At 53.8% G+C, this 22,696-nt stretch overlaps 1 protein-coding gene across 1 annotated transcript in view; it reads left to right on the plus strand.

The window, feature by feature from the left end:
* The first annotated feature begins 467 nt into the window (after positions 1 to 467).
* The window catches only part of LOC144950335 (uncharacterized), a 63,056-nt gene continuing 40,827 nt past the window's right edge, over positions 468 to 22,696 (plus strand). The window contains exon 1 of the mRNA XM_078880449.1: positions 468 to 492. The gene's annotated coding sequence lies outside the window, so the exon portion shown is untranslated. The remainder of the gene's footprint in view (positions 493 to 22,696) is intronic.

Raw genomic sequence — 22,696 nt, forward strand, 5'->3', positions numbered from 1 at the left:
GGGGGGGAAGGAGGAGGAGAAGGAGGAGGGGGGAGGAGGAGGAGGAGGGGGGAGGAGGAGGGGGGGAAGGAGGAGGAGAAGGAGGAGGGGGGAGGAGGAGGGGGAGGAGCTTCCCGCCCTTGCGTGACCACGTGGCCCGCCGCGAGTCTCCACCACCACCACCCACATCATCATCATCGCCGCCGCCGCCGCTCACTCCGCTGTTGAATGGCAAACAAGCGAGAGGCAAAAAGTCTCCATCGTCGTCATCGTCACAACAACAACAACCACAACAACAACAACAAACTCCACCCCGTCCACCCCTCCCCCCCTGCAACTCCGCAATGGATACAAGCGAGTTTAGCGGCAGCTGTTTGTGATTGGCAAACTTCGCTTCGCTCCATCAGCAGCAGCAGCACTCGCATCGGCCCCGCTTACCTGGGACGGCCTTAGCCGCCAACAACAACAACAACCACCAACAACAACAACAACCACCAACAACAACAACAACAAGTAAGACGCTTCGTGTGGTCGCTTGTGGGGGTCGTGTTATTTTGTCGTCGTCCTGAATACTGACGCAGAAGGGTCGTTGCCCGAAACGTCGCCGATTACATTTCCTTTCCAGGGCAGTGATGTTGAGTTGCTTTTTCCTGTATCGTACTTGAAGTGTATCAGGCGTACGCGCGCGTGTACACGTGTGTGTGTGTTTACATGTGTGTGTACGTGTGTGTGTGTGTACACACACACGTACACAGACAGGTACACACGTACAGACAAGTACACACGTGTGTGTGTACACACACGTGTACACACACACGTGTACACACACACGTGTACACACACACGTGTACACACATACGTACAGACAAGTACACACGTGCGTGTGTGTGGGTGTACACACACACACGTGTGGCGCCCACCCCACAGAGTCAACTCTGTGCCAGTCGAATGCCCTGAGAGAGAGACAAAGACGGCCGGGCGTGCTGCGCGAACAGTGCCATGTATGGACACTCTACATGTGCGAACATAATCATATAAACAATGTGATGTGATGTCTGCAAATCAAACATGTGTGCATAATCATCTACATATGTATGTGTGCGAATATCACCGTACACGTGCATACGTCATTGTAAGTGTGTTGAACTTATTTTGCACCATACGTAGCCAACCGTGATAGGCGTCTAAAGACGAACACACGTGTACGACTTTGTACACGTGTGTTTACATACACACACATACACACATATATACACACATATACACACATATAACAACAACAACCGCCATTCGCCACTAAGTGGCGGTGACGTCACCACGACGCTTGTGCCAGGCCAAGTGCACCTTGAGGCCACGTGAAGTGTCGAACGCCCGCTGGCAGGAGGTCACGGGGCAGACCCAGGTGCCACGGGTCGACTGACTGAGATGACTGGTTGATGCACCACATGTGTCCCCTACTGTGTCAACTTGCTGTGCTTTAGACACCCGGCGCTCCGCTCGTTGTTGTGAGCGTCGCTCCTCCGCCCTCCGTTGTTGTTGGAGGGCGACTGCCTCCAACTGCCCAGTAGCGTCCTTCACGAGCCTCCTCCACTGAGGCCGATCTTGACACCGCTGGTACCAGTCATCGGCAAGTCCACTCAGCTCCACGTCCTCCTGTACCACATCACTCCATCTCTTCTCTAGCCCGTGCCGCGCTCGTTTAGCCCCCTCGATCCGGCCGAACAAAAGCTGTTGAGGCATGCGGTGGCTGGGCATGCGGGCTACATGACCCAGCCAACGCAGCCTTGTCTGCCGGAGGAGCTCACCGATGGGACTTTGTCCAGATCTTTCAAGGATTTGTGAGCTCCTCACACAATCCAGCCTGGTTAAACCCAGGATGGATCGTAGGCAGGCCAGCCTAAATGTTTGATAACCGGCGAAGATGCTCCATTAGGGGGGTCCACGTTTCGCAAGCATAGAGAAGGGAGGGAATGACTGTGGCCGAGAAGACCTGAAGCTTCGTGCGGAGCGACAGACCAGGTAGCTTCCACACAGCGTTACGCAACCGATGAAAAGTTAACGCCGCTCGACTGATTCAGAGTGAGACCTCTGCTGTTAAACTGGAGCCGATCATGAGCACACTGCCAAGGTATGGGGAACTCTCCACTCTCTCCACAACTGCCCCATCACCGATTGGGAGTTGTGGGGGTGGAGTGTCCGATGGTACAAAATACCCAGGCAGGTGCTTAGTTTTGGTGGGGCTGATGGTAAGGCCCCGCCTCTTAGTGGCACGCTCCAGTCTCAGCAGCAGCGTCTGCAACTCCTCCTCTGAATGAGCAGCTATTACTAAATCATCGGCATCCATAACGTGCTTGAGCAATAGGGAGCCATCCCTTGATCGCAACCGGGCATCGATCAGCCTCCCATTATATCTGTACCAAATGGAAATTTCCCCGGTACAGCTATTGAAGGCTTCACGAACTACGTGGTCAAAATAGATGTTAAATAATGTGGGAGCCAGATGACATCCCTGTCGCACCCCAAGGTGTACAGGGAAAGGCTCTTGACTCCCGTCCACGTAGTTTTACCCGGGCCCGCTCACCATCATGAAGGTCCTTAATGATCATGAGCAGAGGGTCAGGGACTCCGAAAGCACGAATAACAAACAAACACTCACACACACACAACACTCACACACACTAACACACACTCACACACAACACTAACACACACACTTGCACAGTGCACACCAGGCTGTTAAAGTATCAAAACGTTCACATGAAAGGTTTTGTTTTACTAATGGGCATTTCTGGTAATCATTAAAAATGCAATGTTTAATATCCAAAGCTATTAAAATGGTAAAATGTGGTGCGTAACAATGGAAGCAATTAAAATGTAATGTACATTTAAACATGAAAACAAAGAATAAAACCTAACAGGCCTAAACGATCTTCAAATGCCATATCTTACAAATGTAAATCTGCAACGTATGCCTCATGTAGTCCCTCCGTCTTGTGCAGTACGTGTGTGTTTAAATCTCTCTGAGTGTACTGAGTCAACGTTACATTGTACATGAGTCGAGAAGAGTCGCTATGTACAAGTATTGTAATGTTCATTTCTAGAGCTAAGGCGCTCTATGAAGTCAAGATACTATCTACGTGCATTAGCTTACGTGTCTGCATAATGTTGTGCTCGTTATAACTTACATTATGATTATTATATACAATTCAACTGTATGGATTGTACGTTGAACTTATTTCGCACCGTACGTAGCCGACCGTGCTAATCGGAGGATGGGTGAGTGTGTGGGTGAGTGACTATGTGAGTGGGTGAGTGTCTGTGTGAGTGTGTGAGTGACTGTGTGAGTGGGTGAGTGACTGTGTGAGTGGGTGAGTGACTGTGTGAGTGGGTGAGTGAATATGTGAGTGGGTGAGTGACTGTGTGAGTGTGTGAGTGACTGTGTGAGTGGGTGAGTGAATGTGTGAGTGAGTGACTGTGTGAGTGGGTGAGTGACTGTGTGAGTTGGTGAGTGACTGTGTGAGTGGGTGAGTGAATGTGTGAGTGGGTGAGTGACTGTGTGAGTGACTGTGTGAGTGGGTGAGTGAATGTGTGAGTGAGTGAGTGACTGTGTGAGTGGGTGAGTGACTGTGTGAGTGGGTGAGTGACTGTGTGAGTGGGTGAGTGACTGTGTGAGTGGGTGAGTGACTGTGTGAGTGGGTGAGTGACTGTGTGAGTGGGTGAGTGACTGTGTGAGTGGGTGAGTGACTGTGTGAGTGGGTGAGTGACTGTGTGAGTGGGTGAGTGAATGTGTGAGTGGGTGAGTGACTGTGTGAGTGGGTGAGTGACTGTGTGAGTGGGTGAGTGAATGTGTGAGTGGGTGAGTGAATGTGTGAGTGGGTGAGTGACTGTGTGAGTGGGTGAGTGACTGTGTGAGTGGGTGAGTGAATGTGTGAGTGGGTGAGTGACTGTGTGAGTGGGTGAGTGAATGTGTGAGTGTGTGAGTTACTGTGTGAGTGGGTGAGTGACTGTGTGAGTGGGTGAGTGACTGTGTGAGTGGGTGAGTGACTGTGTGAGTGGGTGAGTGACTGTGTGAGTGGGTGAGTGACTGTGTGAGTGGGTGAGTGACTGTGTGAGTGAGTGAGTGACTGTGTGAGTGGGTGAGTGACTGTGTGAGTGGGTGAGTGACTGTGTGAGTGGGTGAGTGACTGTGTGAGTGGGTGAGTGAATGTGTGAGTGAGTGAGTGAGTGACGTGAGTGAGTGAGTGAGTGACTGTGTGAGTGGGTGAGTGACTGTGTGAGTGGGTGAGTGACTGTGTGAGTGGGTGAGTGACTGTGTGAGTGGGTGAGTGACTGTGTGAGTGGGTGAGTGACTGTGTGAGTGGGTGAGTGACTGTGTGAGTGGGTGAGTGACTGTGTGAGTGAGTGAGTGACTGTGTGAGTGGGTGAGTGACTGTGTGAGTGGGTGAGTGACTGTGTGAGTGAGTGAGTGACTGTGTGAGTGGGTGAGTGACTGTGTGAGTGAGTGAGTGACTGTGTGAGTGGGTGAGTGACTGTGTGAGTGGGTGAGTGACTGTGTGAGTGGGTGAGTGACTGTGTGAGTGGGTGAGTGACTGTGTGAGTGGGTGAGTGACTGTGTGAGTGGGTGAGTGACTGACTGTGTGAGTGGGTGAGTGAATGTGTGAGTGAGTGAGTGACTGTGTGAGTGGGTGAGTGACTGTGTGAGTGGGTGAGTGACTGTGTGAGTGGGTGAGTGACTGTGTGAGTGGGTGAGTGACTGTGTGAGTGGGTGAGTGACTGTGCGAGTGGGTGAGTGACTGTGCGAGTGGGTGAGTGACTGTGCGAGTGGGTGAGTGACTGTGTGAGTGAGTGAGTGACTATGTGAGTGGGTGAGTGACTGTGTGAGTGGGTGAGTGACTGTGTGAGTGGGTGAGTGACTGTGTGAGTGGGTGAGTGACTGTGTGAGTGGGTGAGTGACTGTGTGAGTGGGTGAGTGACTGTGTGAGTGGGTGAGTGACTGTGTGAGTGGGTGAGTGACTGTGTGAGTGGGTGAGTGACTGTGTGAGTGGGTGAGTGACTGTGTGAGTGGGTGAGTGACTGTGTGAGTGGGTGAGTGACTGTGTGAGTGGGTGAGTGACTGTGTGAGTGGGTGAGTGACTGTGTGAGTGGGTGAGTGACTGTGTGAGTGGGTGAGTGACTGTGTGGTGTCCCGTGGAAGGACAACAAACATCCTGTTATCCACGAAACAATCACGGATAATCACGGAACAATCACGACACAATCACGGATAATGACGTAGAACTGCCTTGCCCCATCCCAGTAGCCACGGGCAAACATTGTGGGGGAAGCGGGCGAGCGGCTCCTGCGACGAAGCGCGGGTGAAGCGTGCGGAGCGCGGCGACGAGGTGGAGTGGCGACGAGGTGGAGGGGTCTGTGTGGAGGCCCGCGGCGGCCGCGACGATGCGGCGTGGCGGGTCCCCACAGGGGTGGCGGTCGGGCTGGAGGAGATCGTCGCCACGTTCACGCTAGGGATGGACGATTTGGAGAAAATCTGTAATTGCGATGTTTCTGACAGATATTGCGATTTGATTTGCGATTACATTTTTTAAAGTCAAGCTTCTGTTCAATATCCACTGCGTAATAGATTTAAAACGTGTGATGGAGCATTACCACCTGATACCATCAACATATGAACAGCTCTATATATTCTAATGCAAGGATGAGAACTTAAAATATATGAATTGCTTCCAACATGTATTTATTACAATGTTTTAATTGAAATAGAACAATCAAACATAGAACACTTGTTAAGTTAAATAAAGTGAAAATAATAAGAAAATTAAACAATTCCAATAACAAAGTAATAGGACTTTTCAAATCGCAAAAAATCGCAGCCTTTGCAATTTGCCAGTAGCATCGTTTCAAATTTCGACTTGAAATCGATTCGTCGTTCAGCCGAGTTCACGACGGGCTACGGGACGGAACTCGACGCTGCTGCGACGGGGGGCGGCTGACCGCCGTCCCCGCCACGCTCCACCCCTGCCTCGCGTTGTCCACCACCCCTGCCTCGCGTAGTCCACCACCCCTGCCTCGCGTTGTCCACCACCACGGGCACCACCACGGGCACCGCCACCACCACGGGCACTGCGCCCCCCCTCTGCTCTGCGGCAGACGCGTCTCTCGGCGGCTTCGCGACCGCCCGCGCCACCCCTTGGCTCTTGCTCGATCCGCACGCCCACAGAGGGTGCTTGAAAAATGTGAACACTTACATGGGACTATCGTTTTTAATGGAGAAAGAACGGACAGTGCACTGTGGCACGATAACAAGTGGATGTTAAGAGCTTCAGAAAGTCCAAGAGTCTCCGCTCGTTCGCCATCGTTGTCAACGCGTGGCTGGAATCTTCTCCAGGTGGTCTCCAGAGCCCGGAGGCACGTTGCTTGCGGTGCTGTTGCTAATTCTCGGAAGCGTTCACATTGTTTTGGATCAGCCCCCTGCATAGCACCCCGCGCTTTGTTCGCTCAAACGTTTATCGCTTTGCGACTCGCAGATGGCAGTGAGGTGGTTGCTCTCCGAGTGCTTCTTCACCATTCAATGTTTTGTTGTTTTTGCCTCCTGCTCTCCGGGCGCGTTGGAAAACAGAGCCGTGTCGGTGGCCGAGCGGGAAATCGCCGCGCGGGTTCCTTGGAGCGCCACCCGCCCCGGGCGCCCGCGCCGCGCTCCTTCTCGAGACGCGAGCCGCGGATCTCCTTCCGCGTGCCCTGGAACGCGTGCGGGTTCGCGTGTGCAGAGCGCGCTGCTTGCGATTCGCTTTCGCCGTTTCGCGATACGGAGCTGTCGGTTCTTCCCCCCCCCCCCAACAACGTCGCCGTGAGCCACGATCATCCGTCCACCTCCGGACGAAGGCCTCCCCTCCCCCGAGTCGTCCCGTCCGGCTCACCGCCCACGAGCTCGTTTCCCCCCCCCGCTCCCATCCCCCCCCCTTCCCCGCGCTCTTTGTCCCACGTGCGTCTGCCGAGCTGCCCGCAAGCGCCGCGCTCCGCGTCTTCCCCTCCCGGCCCCGACTCCGAGTGCGGACACCGCCCCCCCCTACCTTCCGCAGCGCTGGTTTGCGTGTCGCTTCGGCCGCTCTGCCGTGTCGTGAGAGCAAAGGTGGTGCAGTGAAGACCTTCGCCTTTTCTTTGCCACATTCCCACTGAATGCTGCTATTCAGTATGTACGTATGTACGTGTGTACGTACGTATGTACGTGTGTACGTACGTATGTTGAACTTCTTTCGCACCGTATGTAGCCAAACGTGATAATCGAAGGATGGGTGGAGTGTGTCGATGAGTGACTATGTGTATGGGTGAGTGTGTGAGTGGGTGAGTGGCTGTGTGACTGGGTGAGTGACTGTGTAAGTGGGTAAGTGACTGTGTGAGTGGGTGAGTGGTTGTGTGAGTGGGTGAGTGAGTGGCTGTGTGAGTGGGTGAGTGACTGTGGGTGAGTGACTGTGTGAGTGGGTGAGTGACTGTGTGAGTGGGTGAGTGAGTGACTGTGTGAGTGGGTGAGTGACTATGTGAGTGGGTGAGTGGCTGTGTGAGTGGGTGAGTGACTGTGTGAGTGAGTGAGTGACTGTGTGAGTGGGTGAGTGACTGTGTGAGTGGGTGAGTGACTGTGTGAGTGGGTGAGTGACTGTGTGGGTAAGTGAGTGACTATGAGAGTGGGTGAATGACTGTGTGAGTGGGTGAGTGACCGTGTGAGTGGGTGAGTGACTATGTGAGTGTGTGAGTGACTGTGTGAGTGGGTGAGTTATTATGTGAGTGGGTGAGTGACTATGTGAGTCTGTGTGTGGATGTTGAACTTCTTTCGCACCGTACGTAGCCAGCCGTGCTAATCGGAGGTGCGCGAGTCCCGTCTAACGACTTGCACTCCTGTGCCTCTTCATTTTGGTGCCGGTTCATTTTAATTTGTACTTCCTTACGATGTGTGCACATACATCACGTGCACGACAATGAACCTTCCGTGAAGCTGCTGGCCGTTTGAGTGCAGGTGCATGCAGAGGATGGATGCATCGGGCAAGCAGCTTCGAATGGCATCGATTAGGGAATGGCTGTGGATTTGTGATTACAATGAGGAGGTAGTGATGGGTGGGACGAGTGGTGTGCAGGGTGGAGGAGGAGGTTGTGATGGGTGGGACGAGTGGTGTGCAGGGTGGAGGAGGAGGTAGTGATGGGTGGGACGAGTGGTGTGCAGGGTGGAGGAGGAGGTAGTGATGGGTGGGACGAGTGGTGTGCAGGGTGCAGGAGGAGGTGGTGATGGGTGGGACGAGTGGTGTGCAGGGTGCAGGGTACAGGAGGAGGTTGTGATGGGTGGGACGAGTGGTGTGCAGGGTGGAGGAGGAGGTGGTGATGGGTGGGACGAGTGGTGTGCAGGGTGGAGGAGGAGGGCAGGTGACCGATATGGGCAATGGAGTGGCGCCCAGAGTTTGGCGACTAAAAGGAAGAGAAGACCTAAAGCCAGGCCGTGGTGGATGGTGGTCGTGCTGCTGAGTGCTTCTTGGAAGTTGGGTGGTGGCTTTGTGACGACTACGGGATGGATCTGGCAGAAGCGAGGATGAGAATGATGAGGTGTGATGACATCAGCAGAACTGGGCGCGTGTGTGGGTGTATGTGTGCCATTGTAAGTTTCCGTGTGCGTGTTTACGCGTGCGTGAATCTGCGTGCGTGTGAGTGTCTGTGTGTGGTGCTACGTACACGTAGCCTGGCACAAGCGCCGTGTTGTTGTTCTGGTGTAGTGGTTAGCGCGCTACGAACCCGGCGACCCGGGGTCGATTCCCGCTCACGGTGAAAACCAGCGATGATGATCTGAACCGGCCCTGGGCCTCTCCTAGGTCGACTCGGCCTGAAATGAGTGCCTGGCGCCATTTTGTAAACATCGCCACTCGGGAGACAAAGGCGGCCGGGCGTGGTGCTGGCCACCCACCCCCTCGTGTGCCACAGTGCCGGCCTTCACGGGTGCTGCTACTCGCTTAACGGCGCTCGCCCCAGCAGTCTGTGACAGGCTGCACGGGGGGGGGGAGGATCTTTGTCTTCGTGTGCGGGATCTGTAAGCGACGAGAAACACCGCAGAACAATCGTGCAGGTTGTAAATCTACGCGTTTCAAACAACGCAAGCAACGCGTTGCGTGGAAAGCACAGGGCACGGCCTTCAATGCGAGAGCTGTCAGCGGTTGCTTCGGGGGCAGCCCTGGACGAGCTGCCAGCAAGGGGCGCCCCGGGGGGAGGACCGCGGCACTCGGCGCCCCCCGCTGACCCCCAAACCCCGAGCGCAGGTCCAGGCTGGGCCTTTTGGGTATACCGGGGAACGTTTTTGCCCCGATGTTCCGTTGAATGCTCTTCAAGCGTCGTTGTTTTAATCAGAGGCAGAATTATTCGGTCCGTCCGTCTGTCCAGCCGGTACATTCTCAGGAATGTCGAGAAATTAATAATCATTCATATTCCCTTCGTACGTGCACGGGAATTGAAATAATGACATCTTCGTTATTTTATTTGTATTTTTCCCCTCGAATATTTTGTCCCGGGTCACCATGAAAATAAGTAACCTGCCGGTCGGTCGCATTTGACTCAAATTCATTCTCATGGTGACCTTCCGCAAGACGACCATGATGCATTTCTCCAGGCACTGCTGATGTTTTTCTGCACAATGCACAAAGGCTGAATGCCCTTACCACGTTTGTGCCTTTTGTGTATGTGAGACTGTGTGTGTGTGTGTATCTGTGTATGTGAGACTGTGTGTGTGTGTATGTGAGTATTTGTGTATGAGACTGTGTGTGTATTTGTGTATGTGAGACTGTGTGTGTGTGTATGTGAGACTGTGTGTGTGTGTATTTGTGTATGTGAGGCTGTGTGTGTGTGTATTTGTGTATGTGAGGCTGTGTGTGTGTTTGGGGAACGGTGGCGTATCGATAACGAACCCGGCCACCCCGGATGTGATGATCATCTGAGCCGGCCCGGGGCCTCCCCTGTGTGGGACCTGGTGCGGCGTGTCCACGTGTCGACTCGCCAGACACAAGTGGCCTGGCGTGGTGCTCGCCACATCACCCCCTTCGTGTGCCGTGCCGGCCTTCGCTAAAAGCACTTGCCCCAGCAGCCTGTTAAGGCTAGACGGGGGATCTTTGTCTTTGTGTGTCTGCATGTGCGTGTTGTAGGGAACTAGGGGGGTGGTTAACAAACCCCACGAACCCGGCGACCAGAGTATTGAACTTGAGCCGGTTCTGGGCCTCCCCTACGTCGACTCGGCAGAGTGCCGTGCGTCAAGTCGTCTGCTGCCAGCAGCACTGGCCCCTGCAGTCTTGTGGAGGCGATACGTGGGGGTCTTTGTGTTGCTGTGCATCTCGGCGTGTTTCTTGGAATTACACTGAGAGAGAGAGAGGAAGCGCGTGGATTAGAGAACGCACGCAAGTTGATAATGACGTCGTCACCGTCGTCATCGTCGTCATCCGCATCGCTGTTGAGAGAAGCGGATGAGGCTTGTGCAGGACGCGTCACGCCGAGGAGGGGGACGACGGCGACCGACCGTGGACACGAACGGTCACGGAGCGGCAGCCCGGCCGCAGGGAGCGCGTCCCAGAGGACGTCCGCCCAGGGGGGAGACGGAGCGACGAAATCAGTCCGCGGGCACGCACGTGCCGGGCGGATTGTTATTCAAATCGTTGAAGGCTTTTGGGAGACCTTCATCCAGCAGTGGATTGATCATGGCTGATGATGCTGATGTTACTGGCAGTCCTCGACTCACGAACACCCTCACTTAGGAACACCACCCTCACTTACTAACACCACCCACTCTCACTAACACCACCCTCACTTACTAACACCACCCACACTCACTAACACCACCCTCACTCACTAACACCACCCTCACTCACTAACACCACCCACACTCACTAACACCACTCACACTCACTAACACCACCCTCACTCACTAACACCACCCACACTCACTAACACCACCCTCACTCACTAACACCACCCTCACTCACTAACACCACCCTCACTTACTAACACCACCCTCACTCACTAACACCACCCTCACTCACTAACACCACCCACACTCACTAACACCACCCTCACTCACTAACACCACCCACACTTACTAACACCACCCTCACTCACTAACACCACCCACACTCACTAACACCACCCACACTCACTAACACCACCCTCACTCACTAACACCACCCTCACTTACTAACACCACCCTCACTCACTAACACCACCCTCACTCACTAACACCACCCACACTCACTAACACCACCCACACTCACTAACACCACCCACACTTACTAACACCACCCTCACTCACTAACACCACCCACACTCACTAACACCACCCACACTCACTAACACCACCCACACTCACTAACACCACCCTCACTCACTAACACCACCCTCACTCACTAACACCACCCTCACTAACACCACCCACTCTCACTAACACCACCCTCACTCACTAACACCACCCTCACTCACTAACACCACCCTCACTCACTAACACCACCCTCACTCACTAACACCACCCTCACTCACTAACACCACCCTCACTAACACCACCCACTCTCACTAACACCACCCACACTCACTAACACCACCCACACTCACTAACACCACCCTCACTCACTAACACCACCCTCACTCACTAACACCACCCTCACTCACTAACACCACCCTCACTCACTAACACCACCCACACTCACTAACACCACCCACTCTCACTAACACCACCCACTCTCACTAACACCACCCACACTCACTAACACCACCCACACTCACTAACACCACCCTCACTCACTAACACCACCCTCACTCACTAACACCACCCTCACTCACTAACACCACCCACTCTCACTAACACCACCCTCACTAACACCACCCACTCTCACTAACACCACCCACACTCACTAACACCACCCACACTCACTAACACCACCCTCACTCACTAACACCACCCACACTCACTAACACCACCCACTCTCACTAACACCACCCACACTCACTAACACCACCCACACTCACTAACACCACCCTCACTCACTAACACCACCCTCACTCACTAACACCACCCACACTCACTAACACCACCCACTCTCACTAACACCACCCACACTCACTAACACCACCCACACTCACTAACACCACCCACACTCACTAACACCACCCTCACTCACTAACACCACCCACACTCACTAACACCACCCTCACTCACTAACACCACCCACACTCACTAACACCACCCACACTCACTAACACCACCCTCACTCACTAACACCACCCTCACTCACTAACACCACCCTCACTCACTAACACCACCCACACTCACTAACACCACCCTCACTCACTAACACCACCCTCACTCACTAACACCACCCTCACTCACTAACACCACCCTCACTAACACCACCCACACTCACTAACACCACCCACACTCACTAACACCACCCTCACTCACTAACACCACCCACACTCACTAACACCACCCACTCTTACTAACACCACCCTCACTCACTAACACCACCCTCACTCACTAACACCACCCTCACTCACTAACACCACCCACACTCACTAACACCACCCACACTCACTAACACCACCCACACTCACTAACACCACCCTCACTCACTAACACCACCCTCACTCACTAACACCACCCACACTCACTAACACCACCCTCACTCACTAACACCACCCACACTCACTAACACCACCCACACTCACTAACACCACCCTCACTCACTAACACCACCCTCACTCACTAACACCACCCTCACTAACACCACCCACTCTCACTAACACCACCCTCACTCACTAACACCACCCTCACTCACTAACACCACCCTCACTCACTAACACCACCCTCACTCACTAACACCACCCTCACTCACTAACACCACCCTCACTCACTAACACCACCCTCACTCACTAACACCACCCTCACTCACTAACACCACCCACACTCACTAACACCACCCTCACTCACTAACACCACCCTCACTCACTAACACCACCCTCACTCACTAACACCACCCTCACTCACTAACACCACCCTCACTCACTAACACCACCCTCACTCACTAACACCACCCTCACTCACTAACACCACCCACACTCACTAACACCACCCACACTCACTAACACCACCCTCACTCACTAACACCACCCTCACTCACTAACACCACCCTCACTTACTAACACCACCCTCACTCACTAACACCACCCACACTCACTAACACCACCCTCACTCACTAACACCACCCTCACTCACTAACACCACCCTCACTCACTAACACCACCCTCACTCACTAACACCACCCTCACTCACTAACACCACCCACACTCACTAACACCACCCTCACTCACTAACACCACCCACACTCACTAACACCACCCTCACTCACTAACACCACCCTCACTCACTAACACCACCCACACTCACTAACACCACCCTCACTCACTAACACCACCCACACTCACTAACACCACCCTCACTCACTAACACCACCCTCACTCACTAACACCACCCTCACTCACTAACACCACCCTCACTCACTAACACCACCCTCACTCACTAACACCACCCACACTCACTAACACCACCCTCACTCACTAACACCACCCACACTCACTAACACCACCCTCACTCACTAACACCACCCTCACTCACTAACACCACCCTCACTCACTAACACCACCCACACTCACTAACACCACCCTCACTCACTAACACCACCCTCACTCACTAACACCACCCACACTCACTAACACCACCCTCACTCACTAACACCACTCTCACTTACTAACACCACCCTCACTCACTAACACCACCCTCACTCACTAACACCACCCACTCTCACTAACACCACCCACACTCACTAACACCACCCTCACTCACTAACACCACCCTCACTCACTAACACCACCCACACTCACTAACACCACCCACTCTCACTAACACCACCCACACTCACTAACACCACCCACACTCACTAACACCACCCTCACTCACTAACACCACCCTCACTCACTAACACCACCCACACTCACTAACACCACCCACACTCACTAACACCACCCACACTCACTAACACCACCCACACTCACTAACACCACTCGCGCGTGCCCCCGTGTGTGTAGTTGTTGGTGACTCATTGAGCCCCTTACAACAAGCGAGCCAGCATCAGGGCAATTTATGTTATTTTGTTTTCTATTTATGTTATTTTATGTTTTCTATTTATGTTACTTTATTTAATGTTTTACTATGCAGTATTTATTACAGGATTGCAAACGTACAATGTTTATACTTGGGAGTTTAACAAGGCTTCCCTTTATTGTTGAACCGTAACAAATGTGTCGTGAACCCACCACCACCCGACACAGCCAGTCAGCAAGGGGTGGTCACGTAAACAGAACGTGCACAATTAGTTACTCGTTCAGCACTAACATTTACAATTATAGTGTAGTGTATATTGTAGTGTAAAGTAGTGTAGTTTATAGTAGTGTATAGTGTAGTGTATAGTAGTGTAGTGTATAGTAGTGTATAGTAGTGTAGTGTGTAGTGTTGTGTATAGTAGTGTAGTGTGTAGTGTTGTGTATAGTAGTGTAGTGTATAGTAGTGTAGTGTATAGTAGTGTATAGTGTATAGTAGTGTAGTGTATATTAGTGTAGTGTATATTAGTGTAGTGTATAGTAGTGTAGTGTATGGTGTATTATACTAGCTCAGCACTAACCACAACATTTACAACGTGAGTAGCTGGTGACGTTTTACGGGTGATTGCAACCACCAGCATCACCGGGCGAATTGTGCCGCGACTATTACGAGGAACAAACCGCGTTCGTAAGTGGAAGGGACCGCACGGACACGTGCGGGCGTCAAAAGGGGTCGCAGGCGCAGCCCTGCAAGTGCTCGCTCACGGCACCGCTGCCAGAAGGGGCCTCCACTGTAGGTCGCTCTCTGGAGCCCCCTCTGGAGGGTGTTCACACTCCCACGCCGTGTCCCTCTGGAGGGTGTTCACACTCCCACGCCGTGTCCCTCTGGAGGGTGTTCACACTCCCACGCCGTGTCCCTCTGGAGGGTGTTCACACTCCCACGCCGTGTCCCTCTAGAGAGTGTTCACACTCCCACGCCGTGTCCCTCTGGAGGGTGTTCACACTCCCACGCCGTGTCCCTCTGGAGGGTGTTCACACTCCCACGCCGTGTCCCTCTGGAGGGTGTTCACACTCCCACGCCGTGTCCCTCTAGAGAGTGTTCACACTCCCACGCCGTGTCCCTCTGGAGGGTGTTCACACTCCCACGCCGTGTCCCTCTAGAGAGTGTTCACACTCCCACGCCGTGTCCCTCTAGAGAGTGTTCACACTCCCACGCCGTGTCTCTCTGGAGGGTGTTCACACTCCCACGCCGTGTCCCTCTAGAGAGTGTTCACACTCCCACGCCGTGTCCCTCTGGAGGGTGTTCACACTCCCACGCCGTGTCCCTCTGGAGGGTGTTCACACTCCCACGCCGTGTCCCTCTAGAGAGTGTTCACACTCCCACGCCGTGTCTCTCTGGAGGGTGTTCACACTCCCACGCCGTGTCTCTCTGGAGGGTGTTCACACTCCCACGCCGTGTCCCTCTGGAGGGTGTTCACACTCCCACGCCGTGTCCCTCTAGAGAGTGTTCACACTCCCACGCCGTGTCTCTCTGGAGGGTGTTCACACTCCCACGCCGTGTCCCTCTAGAGAGTGTTCACACTCCCACGCCGTGTCCCTCTGGAGGGTGTTCACACTCCCACGCCGTGTCCCTCTAGAGAGTGTTCACACTCCCACGCCGTGTCTCTCTGGAGGGTGTTCACACTCCCACGCCGTGTCCCTCTGGAGGGTGTTCACACTCCCACGCCGTGTCCCTCTAGAGAGTGTTCACACTCCCACGCCGTGTCCCTCTAGAGAGTGTTCACACTCCCACGCCGTGCCCCGCGGGAGGTGAGATGGCCCATGCCGTGCCCCGCCACACGCGACCCGCCCGACCGTCGACCTGTGGTGGTGAACCCCACATGAACCCCACCACCCGCGCTCGACACGGGAGGCGGCAGCCGCTGCTGATCGGGAGTCGAACCGGCAACCTGCGGATCGCGGGTCCAGCGCGGTGCTCGCGGTCGCAGAGGCAGCGTCTCCCGCGCGCGTGTGTGTGTGGTGTGTGTGTGTACGCGTGTGTGTGTGTGTGTACGCGTGTATGTGTGTGTGTGTACGCGTGTGTGTGTGTACGCGTGTGGGTGTGTGTGTCTATGTGGGGTGCGTTGGCGTGGCGGTCAGCGCGCCACGCTACGAACCCGGTGACCCGAGTTGGATTCCCGCTCGCGGCCACCACCGGTGACGATTATCTGAATCGGTCGACTCGTTCTCAGCTAAGTACCTGGTGCGGTGTGTAAACATCGCCACTGGGGAGACAAAGGCGGCAGGGCGTGTAGCTGGCCACCCACCGCCTCGTGTGCCGTGCCGGCCTCCATAGGCGCTCGCTAACAGCACTTGCCCCAACAGTCTGTTAAGGCTATACGGGGGGGGGGGGGTCTTTGTCTTTTGTGTGTGTGGGTCTGTACGTACATGTGCGTGTGTGTGCGTCTGTCTCTCTGTGGCTGCAAGTTGCAATGTGCAGATGTGCGGAAGCTCCTACAGTCGTTACAGGAAGGAAGTTCTGTCTGTGTGTGTTTATGAGTGTGTCTGTGTGTGGGGAGCGGTGGGGCAGCGGTTAGCGCACTGCGATACGAACCCGACGACCCGAGTTTCGATTCCCGCTCACGACCGATAACAGTAGTGAAAATTTGAACTGGTCCCGGGCCTCTCCTAGATCGACTTAGCCTTAAAACGAGTACCTGGTGCCGTGTGTCAGTATCAGCGTTGCTGGCCACCCATCCACCCACCCCCTCGTGTACCGTACCGATTTGAGGTGCTGATCATGATCAGCACTTCTGTGTCTGTGTGGGTGGGCTAGGGTTACGGTGAATATTCAGCGGCTCTTGAGTTGAGAAGGCAAGGACGATCTTATTTAACTTGTCATTCCAGTGACTGAAGTGTCGTCGTCGTCATTGGCATCATGAACAGCAATAGGAATAACAACAGCATGAGCAGCAGCATCATCATGAGCAGCAGCATCAGCGTCATCATTGACATCATCAGCAGATCCTTCATCACCAGCAGCATCGGTTTCATCGGAACCGCTTTTCGTGTTTAGTTTGTTGTCCTTCCCCCGCACCCCCGATACACGCGGTTGCCTACGTACGGTGCGAAGAAGGATCAACACACGTGCGTACGTCAGTGTCATTTGCAGCAGTGGTGGCATAACAGCCTTTAGCTTCATCATTAACGTAATCATCAGTGGCAACAGCAGTATCAGCAGCAGCATCATCATAAACTCCTCCATTCGTCCCTTGTACAAATTGGCTTCTGGTGTGGGAATGTGGAATTTCCACCGCATTGGCCTCTAGCTAAGAGACATGAGTCCTCCTCCATCCTGCCTCCACCCTCTTCCTCCATCCTCCTCTCTCCCCCCCTCCTCCCTCCCTCCTCCTCTTCTTCCTCCCTCCCTCTTACCCCCCTCCTCTCCCCCCCCCCATCCTCCCCCTCCTCCTCCTCTACGGTCAGGGGAGCTCCCGTGGCCGGCCCTCTCGTGCGGCAGCGATGACCCACGCGGTGTCGCCGGGGTGAGATGATCAACCACGTGGTTACATCAGGGACGTGGCTTGAATTGACGATGAACGAAATTCGATGAAAGCCGATTGTGTAATTGTTGAGCATTAGTCGGTGGCACATGCATGGCTGAAAAAACTAAGGTTTTAACGACTTTATTCCATCACCATCATGTGATGATGATGGAAATTGTGACATCGGATGGTGGGAGGCTGATAGGGTGGATGTATGGGTCTCTGTGTGAGTCTATGAATCTGTGTATGTGGGTCCCTATGTGATTCTATGAATCTCTGTGTGAGTTTGTGGGTCTCTGTGCGAGTCGATCCAGTGCTGCTGGAAATATCGCACTCCCAAGAAGGCTGTAAAAACACAAAGGAACGTACTTGGGGTTTGGTTTTTTGTGGACAGACAGATACGGGACGGATACCGGACTACAGAGGTGGGGTTGGTCTTCCTGGGACCATTGGGGGCATTGGGATATTGGGGCCATTGGGGACATTGGGCCAAAAGTCCCAATAACAAAACAAATGGGAGTGCAGGTGAACTCTGCGATGCGATGAGAAGTGTGAAGGCTGCTGCTGTGTTTGTTTTGCGAGCGTGGGTGTCCTGGGCTCGGCGGAGAAACAACAACAACAACAGCAGCGCTACCTCTGCCCACGCCGCTATCGACGCAGCGGCCGAAGTGAACCGGGGTGGCACCGCCCGCAGCTCGTTAATGTCACCGAGATAACGGCGCCAGTGCTGGCAGCGCTGCGGTGCCGCAAACATCTCGGCCGTGGGTGCGTGTGCATGTGTGTGTGTGTGCGTGCATGTGTGCGCTTGTGTGCGTGCGTGTGCGTGCGTGTGTGCGCGTGTGTGCGTGCGGGCATGTGTGTGCGTGTGTATGTGCATGCGTGTGTGCGTGTGTGTGTGTGTGCGTGCCTGTGTGTGCACGTCCGTGCGTGCGTGTGCGTGCGTGCGCGTGCGTGCGTGTGTGCGCGTGTGTGCGTGTGTGCGTGTTGTGCGTGTGCGTGCGTGTGTGTGCGTGTGTGCGTGCAGGAGGGAGGGAGGGCTGGGGGCACGGTGGCACTTATCGTGCGTGTGTGCGCGTGCGTGTGTGTTGAACTTCTTTCACACCGTACGTAGCCGACCGTGCTCGTTCGGTGGCGCAGCGGTTAGCGCAGCGGTTTACGGGGATGGTGAACGTCAGTGGCGAGTCTGTGAGTTCGTGTGGTGGGGAGCGGTGGCGCAGCGGTTAGCGCACTGTGCAACGACTCGAGTTCTATTTCCCACTCATGGCCACCACGATCATCTGAACCGGTCATGGGCCTCCCCTGGGTCGACTCCTTAACACTTGATGCGAAATAAAAACATCTTTGGGGAGACAAAGGCGGCCTGGCGTGGTCCTTGCCACGCCACCCCCTCGTGTGGCGTCCCGGCCTTCACAGGCGCTCGCGAGCAGCACTTGCCCCAGCAGTCTTGTTGAGGCTACACGGGGGATCTTTGTCTTTGTAGTCTGTGTTACGTGCATTTGTATACACGGTAGAACCCTCCTTGAAGATGGCCATTGGTCGTTAAGCTTAATCAGTTCCAATAGCATCGAAAGTTACCGCTTCTCACCCAAACAATTGACTTTCTAAGATTTAAACAAGGCATATGAATGCGTAAAGATACTAACAACATATAAGCATACTAAAACACGGTTAATCAGTGCAACACTTTATATTCACTGTACCTATAACAGCTCGTCGTTAACAGGGGAATGATATTCTTGGTTGTTTCGGTAAAGTCACGTAGAAGGGAAATAATAAAACAATAAAAATGTAAAACAATAAAACAGGGGAATGGTTGGTAAGCGAACACATTGGGCTCTATGGATTAATTACACTACACTATACACTGCATTACGATACACTACTATATGTTACTATACACTACACTACTATACACTACACTACTATACACTACACTATACACTACACTACTATACACTACACTATACGCTACACTACTATACGCTAGACTACTATACGCTACACTACTATACACTACACTACTACACCACTACACTACACTATACACTACACTACTATACACTACACTATACACTACACTACTATACACTACACTATAAACTACACTACTATACACTACACTATACACTACACTACCATACACTACACTACTATACACTACACTACTATACACTACACTACTATACACTACACTACTATACACTACACTACTATACACTACACTACTATACACTACACTATACACTACACTATACACTACACACTGTGCTCTATGGAGGCCGAGCGATTAGTCGTGATCAAGGGTAGACAGGTGTGTGTGTTTACGCGTGTACAGATAAACACGTACACATCTCTATGTGTTTGCGTGTCCTGTGTATGTAGCCTGTGCACGTGCAGTTGCGTGCGTGCATGTGTTCACGTGCGTGCGTGTGTGTTCACACGCACGCACGTGTGCGCTCGTTTGTACGTGTGGATGCTTGGGCGTGTGTGCGCATGTGTATGTTTGCGAGTGTGCACCTGTGTGTTTGTGCGTGTGCACACGTGTGCGTGTGCGCGTGTATATTTGTGCGTGCATGCGTGTATGTATGGTTTCGCGTGTGCGCGTGTGTACGTGTGTGCGTGTGCGCACGTGTATGTATGTTTGCGCGTGTGCGCGCGTGTATGTATGTTGCGTGCGCGTGTGCGCGTGTGTGCGTGTGCCCACACACAAACCCCTAGCCCGCGAAGCGTTTGTAGCGGTCGGACAATTTGAGCCAAATTTGGCTTTCTGAACAGAAATAGCAGCGCAGATGACAGATCTCGGGTTTGGTTCGTGTTGTGCAAGTGAGCGGGGGAGAAAATGTGACTGTTCTCGAATGCAATCTGCCTATTTGCGTCCGTCGTTGTTAAGGCTCCCCTTGCGGTCTGCCGACCGAGCGAGTCGCTTTGTGCAAGTTGTTTTTTATTCCACGGCTGGTTTTTTTCCCCCACTCCGTGGAAAAAGAATGAAAAACGACCGGGCCGCGCTTTTATTTTGACGCCGATTTTTTTTTCAAACGCCGCGGCAGTTCGCTCGCTTTGAGCTTCGAGTGAATCGGCCCCCCGGAGGAAATCTGACAAATTGGCCAAAGGGGGGGTGGGCTAAATTCAATACCTGGCGCAAAAGAAAAACCGGAGCTAAAAAGGACTCGCCTTGTGGGCAGTGACGTCGCAACAATCCCGTCGGGTGGTGGAGGGTCCACGAAAAATAATGGTTGGCATTAAAACCACCGCCGCCGCCACCGCTACGTTTCCCAACTCAAACTCAGACACACTCGTTGTAGTTTAACACCTAGCAGTAGTAGGAGGAGGCTTTCGCGACCAATCTCATCCGTAATTCAGGATTTTTGGGTTAGAGCGCGTAACTATATAAATGTGTCGTTAAACCCGCCACCGTCCGACACAGCCAACTAGTGAGGTTTGTCACGTCAACAACGCGTGCCAATTCGTTACCACTTCAGCACCACCGCTTGTGCGTTGGAGATTAAACCCAGAACAATTCCAGTACGAATGTTGTGGGTTTACTCTCCAACACACCGGTGTGCTGAACTAGTAATGAATTGGCACGTGTTGTTTACGTGGCAAACCTCACTAATTGTCTGTGTCGGGCGGTGACGGGTTTAACGACACATTTTACATTCACGCCGATTTAACCCGTAACAAAACCTCTGTTGTGGACTCATCGTAGCGACGGCTACAGAAACCTGCGTTTTAAGTTTAAAACCCGCACGACCCGTAATGTGCGTATTTTGGGTCAAATTGCGTGAGTAAAGTTCCAGCGTCGCGTACGTATTGTTGCTGTCGTCGTCGTACGCCCGACGACCTGGCCGCACGAGTGAAGACGTCACGCGAACCAACGTGGCCATCGCAGCGGCGAGCGCTCCGGCAACGCCGCCGCTGCGATGCCGGGGAGCGAGCCACCGTGCCGGCAGCGCGGCGCCATCGGGGGGCTCCCGCCGGAGTTGTGCGGCGCCGTCGGGGGGTGGAGGAGGGCCCGACGACACGGCGTGAGCATCGCACTCGCGTGGCCATCAGGGGTGTGTTGTCTACGTTTGTTGTTGTTGTGCGTGTTGTGTAGATTGCGGAGCGACCCGAGTTCCTTTCTCACGGCCACCAACTACCAGTGGCGATTGTCTGAACCGGTCCTGGGCCTCCCCTAGGTCGACTCAGCCTCAAATGAGTACCCGGTGCGGTGTGTGAACATTGCCACTGGGGAGACCAAGGCGGCCGGGCGTGGCGCTGGCCACCCACCCCGTCGTGTGCCGTCCCGGCCTTCGTAGGTGGTGCTCGCACCGATGAAGGCCGGCACCGCACTTGCCCCGACGGTTTGTTGAGGCTATGGTGGGGGGGGATCTTTGTCTTTGGTGTACGTGCGGTGTGTTGTGACGTGAATCGCATCGATCTCGAGAGCCACACGGTTCAATGTCTGAATCACCGTGGGTGGCATAGGCGCACGCAGCATGTGAGCACACACTTCCGGCGCCGTGGTGTCGTAATCCGTCCAGATCAAGGCCGACTGAGTCCGCAGGACTCATTCTCACGAGGGTCCTGCACCGGATTGTTTGACCTGTTCCTTTTAAATGGAAACTCCCCCCCCCAACCCCCGCTGGTATTCCTGATGAACATAAAACAATGCCAAAGGGGCCGGTACCTGGCTAAATACACAGGGGCCGCATTCGTGAAAGATACATGCAATAGCCTGCATGTCCACAAGCGCGCGTGTGTGCATCTGTACACGTGTGTGTGCATCTGTACACGTGTGTGTGCATCTGTACACGCGTGTGTGCATCTGTACACGCGTGTGTGCATCTGTACACGCGTGTGTGCATCTGTACACGCGTGTGTGCATCTGTACGCGCGTGTGTGCATCTGTACGCGCGTGTGTGCATCTGTACGCGCGTGTGTGCATCTGTACGCGCGTGTGTGCATCTGTACGCGCGTGTGTGCATCTGTACGCGCGTGTGTGCATCTGTACGCGCGTGTGTGCATCTGTACACGTGTGTGTGCATCTGTACACGCGT

This window comes from Lampetra fluviatilis, chromosome 57, assembly GCF_964198595.1.
Source record: "Lampetra fluviatilis chromosome 57, kcLamFluv1.1, whole genome shotgun sequence".
Taxonomy (NCBI): Eukaryota; Metazoa; Chordata; class Hyperoartia; order Petromyzontiformes; family Petromyzontidae; genus Lampetra; species Lampetra fluviatilis.